At 37.1% G+C, this 9,292-nt stretch overlaps 1 non-coding gene across 1 annotated transcript; it reads left to right on the forward strand.

The window, feature by feature from the left end:
- Positions 1 to 251: 251 nt before the first annotated feature.
- On the forward strand, positions 252 to 358 carry LOC145027974 (small nucleolar RNA R71). The gene has a single exon (XR_013675735.1). It is a non-coding gene; the product is annotated as a small nucleolar RNA R71 (small nucleolar RNA).
- Positions 359 to 9,292: the final 8,934 nt, after the last annotated feature.

Below are 9,292 nucleotides of genomic sequence, written 5' to 3' on the forward strand. Positions count from 1 at the left end.
TGGGTCAATCTCCGGTCCATATTATTCAACTTTGCCATCATAGCAGCCATTTCTTTAGAATGTGCACCCCCACTGCCTTTTACTCCATCTAGTCTTGGATTGCAGTACTCACGAGAGTACCTTGCGAATTCTTCAACCAACACCTTGATCTGATTAGGATTCTTCTTCGTAAGTGGTCCTTGAGAATCAAGGAGTCGTCTTGTAATGACATTGACTCCATCATAGAATACGGACACTTCTGTTGTATGTTCATGTCATGATGAGGTCAATTTCTTAATAAACCTTTATAGCGTTCCCATGCCTTGTATAGTGGCTCCCCTGGTTGTTGCTCAGAAATGGCTATCGCCTTCTTGAGTTTAGTATCTTGGAGGGTTGGCAAAATTGTTTTAGAAACTGCTCGTGCATCTGAGCCGAAGTAGTGATTGTACCAGGTGGAAGTGCTTTCAGCCAGTCTTTTGCAGCTCCCTTGAAAGTAATGGGAAGCATCCTCAGCAAGACAGTATTTTATTAACATTTGGGACATTGAAATAATCTGCAATGTCATGGACCTCATCTAGATGCTTAAAAGCATCCTCATGATCTTTTCCGTCAAATGGAATATCCTTAAGTGCAGTAAGGATGTGTCCCTTTAGCTCGAATGTGGCAGTGGTAGGTATTTCAAGTTGTACTAACCCCGGACCAATATCGTCTCTAATACGCTTCTTGTAGGCTCCCATCGACATCTCATCAATGTTTGCAATTTCGTTTTCTGGCTCGTTCTCGGGTTCGCTCGTAAATAGTCCAAACTTAGTCTCAGATTCGTATTCTGATTCGTTTGGGTTAGATATTGGATCTAAAATTTCAATTGCTCTTGTCCTTTGAAGCTGAACTCGATTCTCCCATTTTGTTTCCCGAATTTTTTGAAATACTAACTTGAGTTCTTGTAAAGGTGTCTTCTTTGGTGTTTGATCTTCTTTCACGTTCTTATCCTTCTTTTTGTGAAGGGCCGATTCTGGATATTCAAGTGGTGGTACCAAAGGTGTGTTGGATCCTTTGGTCATGAACTTCTACAAAATAAACAAAATAAAAATGTAAAACTAAACAAATACTAAATAACAATAACCTACACCTAATTTTAAATTTATAACCTAACTAACTTAACTAGCTAAATCACACCTAGGAAGTGTACCTAGTCAAATTATAGAACAGTCTGATAAGTCGGTATCTATCTCTGGTAACGGTTTTGATTGATTAACCTATCTACTACTAAATTAACCTAATTTTCTAGCAAAGATGGGGGGTTTTATCTAATTTTGCAAGTTTAGATGAACTTAATCTCTTAACACAAATTCAATCAATAAACAAAACACTTCTGTTAGTTCGAATCCACTTTCCCTTAATGGTTTATAAATTATCTATGATAATTACTGTTGGTTACCAATTAATAAATATTAGCAATTCAATTCCAAATTTACTAATATTCAATCAATTCATGTAGATCAATGTATGTTCACACATTAGTTAACACATAATTAATTACTTGATGGATTGGAGCTATGTAAGATTAATTTGCAAAACACACTTATGCTAATAATATGAGTTGTCAAGCACAACATAATTGAATTATTCAATTGCTTAACTAAGATTGGTTCGATCCTAGCTCTAATTATCTAATGTTCACTAAGTTACCAGGTATTCAAATTCATGCAGATTAATAATCACTAACTACACAGAAAAAGAATTCAAAGCAAGTAAGTATCAAATCAAACATGCTAGGTTCAATTAATCTAACACAAGCCTTAACCAACAAGTAAATCAAAGCTAAAGTATTAACACCATGACTTCCAGCTTCATCTAGCTAACAGAAGCAACTAGATTTAGCCGGACATACTAGCTAGCAAACTCAAATAACTCATATTCAAAGTCATAATAAATGTATACCAAATTCTTAAACTAATATGAACTTCTCCTCTTCTTTGGTTGTTGAAAGCAATTATCAGACCTTTTTTCCTTCTGAAAATTGTCTCCAGGAACCCTCGAAGGCAGCCAAAAATCTCCAAAGTCGTAATCAACAAGGATATAAATAGTTTTTCTATTTTTCCAAGTTCACGTCGTGAGCCTTAATGTCTCACGTCGTGAATACGTATTTATCCGTGTTTGACAAGGACTCTTCCTTTTGATGCCTATCTTCTAGAATACTCCAACTCAAGTCGTGAGCCTTCAATTCTGACGTCGTGAGTTGGGGTTTTTGTTGAATTTTTATTCTTCTATTCTTCAAGCCTCCAAAATTCGATGTTTTGTCAATTTTAGTCCTTTTCTCCAAAAATGCTTCTATTTGGCTGCAAAATATAATTTAAGCTTATAAGTACCATTATTCTATGCTAATGACCAAAATATTAATAAAAATGTAAATAAATATTGCCTAAAAACATATATAAATATGGCAATATCAACTTACATTCATTTGCAAATAAGCTTGAGTGGGTCAGGCTGGCAAACCTGTTGAGTATATAGGGTTTTTAACCCTCAATAATATAATTATTATATTTAATCATCAAACAATCAACCCAATTACACATCCCTATTATCTTCTTTACTCTATGTTAAGAATTATTTATCATTCTTTTATTCATTCCTAAGGGTTATCCTAAGGAATAGGCACGAAATCCATCATTGTCGGGGTTACTCAACAGGCACTAAATCCATAGTTACCTAGGTTTGCTCAACAGGCACTAACTCCATAGTCGCTGGGGTTTACTCAACATGCGCTAACTCCATAGTCGTCAGGGTTTATCTCGTTTATTGACCGTATCGATTTCGAGATTCCACTCGCAGTACATGTTAGTGGGTTTTTAGAGTACACCGGTGAACACATCGTTCACTAGACGGTCTAGAATAGTCCGTCGTTGTCATCAATACTCTGCTAGATGACGGGGCGAACATTTGGAAAAAAAGGCTTCTCACATCGTCCAGCTCTCACCCTTACCTCATGGTCTATATCACCTCTCAAGTCATCATCCAACTCATATTTCATCTACCCATGTTTTACCCAACATATTATGTAGATGTAATACATATACAATTTAAATCATATAAAACTTGTATAAAATCGTTCATCCAGCATATATAGCAAGTATATAGATAATATGCACACATAGCATGTAGTTTATATAAAATACTTCATATCTATGTGGAAGATGAAAGTAACTATTCACTCACCAGATAAGGTGGTGACTCGGTACTCGGACAACACTCCGTTTACTTAAAACAACTTCTTTCGACAAAACCTAGTATCATTACCACTAGAGTTTAGTCTAATGTTCAACGAGACTAATTAATAGTCTTGCTATTATTATTACTATATAAACCACAAAACAATACTCTTCACCCACTATGTACAGACAGGGGCCAGACAAGGTTCTAAAAGGCGTGAGGCGTGGCGTGGCGGCAAGGCCAAACCTCAAGCTTAACGAGTTATGGCGAGCCATGGCGTTTTTCAAGGCGTGATGTAAGGCGGCGATTTTTTGTTAATTTATAATTATATTACCGCATAAATATAAATTTATATCAAATATATCTAGTTTTTAGAAGTGTTATATCAACAACTAATAACAGAAAGTTAATAAAAAACACAATACTTGTATGTCCGATTAGAAAAGGTATAAAAAAGAGCAAAAAAACGTGTCTCAAACGAAAAAACACGCGCCATAACGCGGAATGGCACGCCATATCACGCCTTGCCACGCGCCACGCCTAACAGCAACGTTATGAAGCTTTTCGTAACGGCGACGCCGCGCCTGACGCCATGGCGCGCCTTGGCGCCCACCATGGCGCGCCTTTTAGAACACTGGGCCAGACATGAAACACTAGAGGGCATGATCGTTTTGGCATATATCTCTTCAGAATCCAACAACCCAAGAGGCCCTCCAAACCGGATTCCCGTACCGCGTATGGTTAAAAAGACATTATAACGACACTTATATAACTCATAATAATATCCCAAATACTCATTATAAGGTCCTAATAACATTACTATATCGAAACATATGCTATACTAAAGATAAGGTAGGAGTAGCTCATTTACAACGAGTTTTTTCTCAAAACCGGGCTCTGCTCGGAGCAGCATTTCTGAGCCGAAAGGGTCTTTTCTCAGGGCTTCGGGAGCCTCAGGGGTTCCTTCGGGTGCTAGGGGGTTACCTAGACTTTAGGGGGCTTAAGGAGGTTTAGAGAGAGGTTCTAGAGAGAGAGAGAGAAAATGAAGTTGAGAGGTGGGAGGAAATGGCAATGCCGACACTTCTATTTATAGGTTGAAATCTGATCAACTCGTCAAGTCGGAACACTGACTTACCGAGTCCATGCCACATGTCACCATCTGGTGGCAAGCCTTGGGGAGAAAGGAATGGTCAGGAGTGTGCCATGTCACCCGATTTCGCACAACACCTTTCCGAATTAGAAAAATCATAACTCTCTCATAGGAGCTCCATTTTCAATGTTATTTATATCCACGCGTAGGTGGGATCATAATCTACAACTTTCCTTTAGACTCCATCGGCTAATTTTGAATTTACTTTTATAGTTATATTTTTAACAGTTCGGGACAGGAAATGTCCGTTAAAAATTCATAACTTCTTCATTCGACGTCCGTTTTCATCCATCTTTTTATCGTTGCACTACTAATAATGAGATCTTCAGTTCTCATTTAGGTTATGTCGGCCAAAAACCACTCGATCTATAATTCGAATTCCGGGCTGGCACTGCTAGGCCAAATCATAGAAAAATCATAACTTCCTCATACGAAGTCAGATTTGGGTGTTCTTTTTATTCACACTTTCAATAACTAAGGCCAAAAAGTGCTCCATTGTAATTTCACGATCTATGTCGCGCTGTGAGATGGTTTTGCCGGAAAACTTCGACGAGCCATAACTTCTTCGTTATAACTCGGATTTCGGCGTTCTTTATATGTACGGAACCCTTGTAACATATACCGTAACTTAGTTCATATTAATCCTTCTAGATAATATTCCATCAAAAACTCATTTTTCATGCTTATTGTCACTAAATTGACTAGCCCGAATCTACGGGCGTTACATTTATCTCCCCCTTAGGACGATTACCTCCAGGAATCATCAACGAAATAGGGTTGTATAATGACTCCACACGTTGTCTCTTCATCCTAGGTAATAATTGTATCTTCTATGTTCCTTTGAATTATCTCTTCGACTTCTTAACTGCAGGTGGTAATTTATCTTGCTCCTGCTCTCTGTCTCATGTTAGACCTTTAATCATGACCTTTGATTCACAATTCCGATCCTTATTGGAGATTCCTTATTCTTCTTAACAAACATAAGATAAGTTATTTGATTTCCACAATAGGCTAATGGGTCACGTTCAACTGACCTCTCATCATATGTTGTAACGTTTAGACTCAGGTCTCTTAGAGTCAAACTCTAGAATGGAATATATTTTCCTTCATGTTCTGATGTGATATAATCACGTTATAGCATGTAGCACTTCTATCTACAAGCTTCTTTAACAACGAGCGCGATACTTCTATTGATCGCTTCGATAATTTTTTTTTTTTACTTCAATCTTCTCGCTTATGTCAGATTGTACATCGAACTTAGTTCTCTGAACCACTCATCGTAGTCGGACTCAATTTGATATTACCTCTAGGGTCAGAATAACAACAATCTTCTTAGTCATTACCGAAACAATGGTAACGACATACTTGAATAAAACGAAATCAATTACTAGTGCCTTGGGAACCTTGTGACTTTCCCCCATCCAAGTGTGAGTCTTGTGCTTCCGGTAGTATAGGCCTTTACTACCATTCACACCTACTCATGCTTGTCCCAAGTATTGTCTCGCAGTCCCAGAGTTCTTATCTCCTAAAATCCCAAAACAGTTTAACACATACGAATGTGTCTAATTTTTTTTCCTTAGACTATACTAGGACTTCTTCCATGCGTATCTTCAATAATCAATTATGCTTCATCTCGGTTGGTCGTGGAAACGCTAGACGATGGGACAAATTTAGGAATTACGCTAATCGAAAGTGTACTTTTCCCGTACCAGACGTAATATATATTTAGACGTATTCAAAAGGCAAGATGCCTCTCTTACGATTTCTTCCGATGGGTATCATTTACTATCGTAAGCCATCTATTTTCTCACTCTATCATGGTTCATATCATTTCCTCAACTTTTTCCATTGTGATATATTTGAGTGTAGGCGCAACGACCGATGCATGAACCATCACATTCTTAGGCTCGGGTTGTCGTCTTCCTCGGATATTTCTAGTCTATCTTCACCATGACATCTTATACACCCAAGAAGATGTTCGGTGTACCGAGGCGAGAATTTAAGATAAGAAAGCTTTATTTACGATAGACGTATAAATATCCTTATTACTCTGAAAAGTTACATGCCAGTTTTAAAACCATAATTAAATGTTTAGAAAATCTGAACACATAAAATTTCCAGATCCGGTCGGCAACAAACCATGGATCCGATCAAACAAAAACATAAAGCATTACAAATCATTTAGCACATAAATGCATGTTAGGCATTTTCCCTAAATAAGAGAATGCTTGTGTCCATTCAGGTGTACTACCTAAAATATAATAGACACACTTAACTCACAATCATCGCTTAGCATTCTAATTTGAAGACTACAAATCCTACAAATTCCTAATTCTCTTAAACTAATGCTCTGATACCAACTATGACATCCCTATTTTTGCGGCCAGAAAAGACTGATTTAATTTATGGTTTATAAAAATCAGAGTACCACTTGTAATAAAAATGTTGTGGAATTTTTTCCTAGAAAAACATGATAAATACATTATCAAATCATTTCCAAAGAAATGTATTTTTATTCATTTTACAAACCTTGGGTTGTCAACATTAATACAGAAACATAAGCATAAATAGAACTTATATTCATCTACACTAGTGATCTACATCTCTTTTAAATCTCTCGGTGTAAAGTAGCTTCATATCGACACTTGTGATACAAATAAGCTTGAGTGGGTCAGGTTGGGAAACCTGGTGAGTAGATAGGGTTTTTAACCGACAATAATATAATTATTATATTTAATCATCTAACAATCAACCCAATTACCCATCCCCATTATCTTCTTTATTCTACCCTAAGAATCAGTTATCCCTCATTTATTCATTCCTAAGGGTTATCCTAAGGAGTAGGCACGAAATCCATCGTTGTCAGGGTTACTCAATAGGAACTAAATCCATAGTTACCCAGGTTTGCTCAACAGGCGCTAACTCCATAGTCGTTGGGGTTTACTCAACAGGCACTAACTCCATAGTCGCCGGGGTTTATCTCGTTTATTGACCGTATTGTTTTCGAGAGTCCACTCGGAGTACATGCAATGGGTTTTTAGAGTACACCGGTAAACACATTGTTCACAACACCTATAGGTTGCGAGCCTGCTAGTGTTCCACTAGACTGTCTAGAATAGTCTGTCGTTGTCATCCATACTCTGCTAGATGACAGGGCCAACATTTGAAAAAAAACCGCTTTTCACATCGTCCACCTCTCACCCTTACCTCATGGTCTATATCACCTCTCAACTCATCATCCAACTCATATTTCATCTACCCATGTTTTACCCAAAATATTATGTAGATGTAATACATATACAATTTAAATCATATAAAACTTGTATAAAATCGTTCATCCAGCATATATAGCAAGTATATAGATAATATGCACACATAGCATGTAGTTTATATAAAATACTTCATATCTATGTGGAAAATGAAAGTAACTATTCACTCACCAGATAAGGTGGTCACTCGGTACTCGAACAACGCTCCGTTTACTTAAAACAACTTCTTTCGACAAAACCTAGTATCATTACCACTAGAGTTTAGTCTAATGTTCAAGGAGACTAATTAATAGTCTTGCTATTATTATTACTATATAAACCACAAAATATTACTCTTCAGCCACTATGTACAGACAGGGGCCAGACTTAAAACACCAGAGGGCATGATCATTTTGGCATATATCTCTTCAGAATCCAACAACCCAAGAGGCCCTCCAAACCGGATTCCCGTACCGCGTATGGTTAAAAAGACATTATAACGACATTTATATAACTCATAATAATATCCCAAATACTCATTATAAGGTCCTAATAACATTACTATATTGAAACATATGCTATACTAAAGATAGGGTAGGAGTAGCTCATTTACAACGGGTTTTTTCTCAAAACCGGACAATACTAAAGATAGGGTAGGAGTAGCATATCGGGTTTTTTCTTAAATCATATAAAACTTGTATAAAATCATTCATCCAACATAGATAGCAAGTATACAGATAATACACACACATAGCACGTAGTTTATATATAATACTTCATATCTATATATAAGATGAAAGTAACTAAGCACTCACTTGATAAGGTGTAACTCGGTACTCGGACAGCGCTGCGTTTACTTAAAACAACTTCTTCAACAAAATCTAGTATCATTACCACTATTGTTCAACAAGACTAATTAATAGTCATGCTATTATTATTACTATATAAGCGTTAAAACAATACTATTCTCCCAATATGTACAGATAGGGGCCAGACATGAAACACCAGAGGGCAGGATCATTTTGGCAAATAGCACTTCTGAATCCAACAACCCAAACAGCCCTCAAAACCGGATTACGCGTACCATGAGTGGTTAGATATATATTATAACGAAAGTTATATAACTCATAATAATAGCTCAAATACTCATTATAAGGTCCTAATAAAATTACTATATTGAAACATAAGATATACTAAAGATAAGGTAGGCGTAGCTCACATGCAACGGTTTTTGGGGCTTCCTTCGTGTGCTAGGGGGTTTACCTAGACTTTAGGGGGCTTAAGGAGGCTTAGAGAGAGGTTATGGAGAGAGAAAGTGAAGCTGGGAGGTGTGAAGAAATGACAATGCCCGAGACATCTATTTATAGGCTGAAAATTTGATCGACTCGCCGAGTTGGAAGACTGACTCACCGAGTTCATGCTATATGTCACCATCTGGTGGCAAGCCTTGGGGAGAAAGCAATGGTCAGGATTGTGCCACGTCACCCGATTTCGCACAACACCATTCTGACTTATAAAAATCATCAACATCGCATACGAGCTCCGTTTCCGAAGATCTTTATATCCACGTGTAGGTGCGATTATAATCTACAACTTTTGTTTAGACTCCATCGGCTAATTTTGAATTTATTTTTACAGTTATATTTTTAACAGGCCGGAACAGGAAAAGTCCATTAAAAATTCATAACTTCTTCATCTGACG

This window comes from Lactuca saligna, chromosome 1, assembly GCF_052625555.1.
Source record: "Lactuca saligna cultivar CGN05327 chromosome 1, ASM5262555v1, whole genome shotgun sequence".
NCBI lineage: Eukaryota > Viridiplantae > Streptophyta > Magnoliopsida > Asterales > Asteraceae > Lactuca > Lactuca saligna.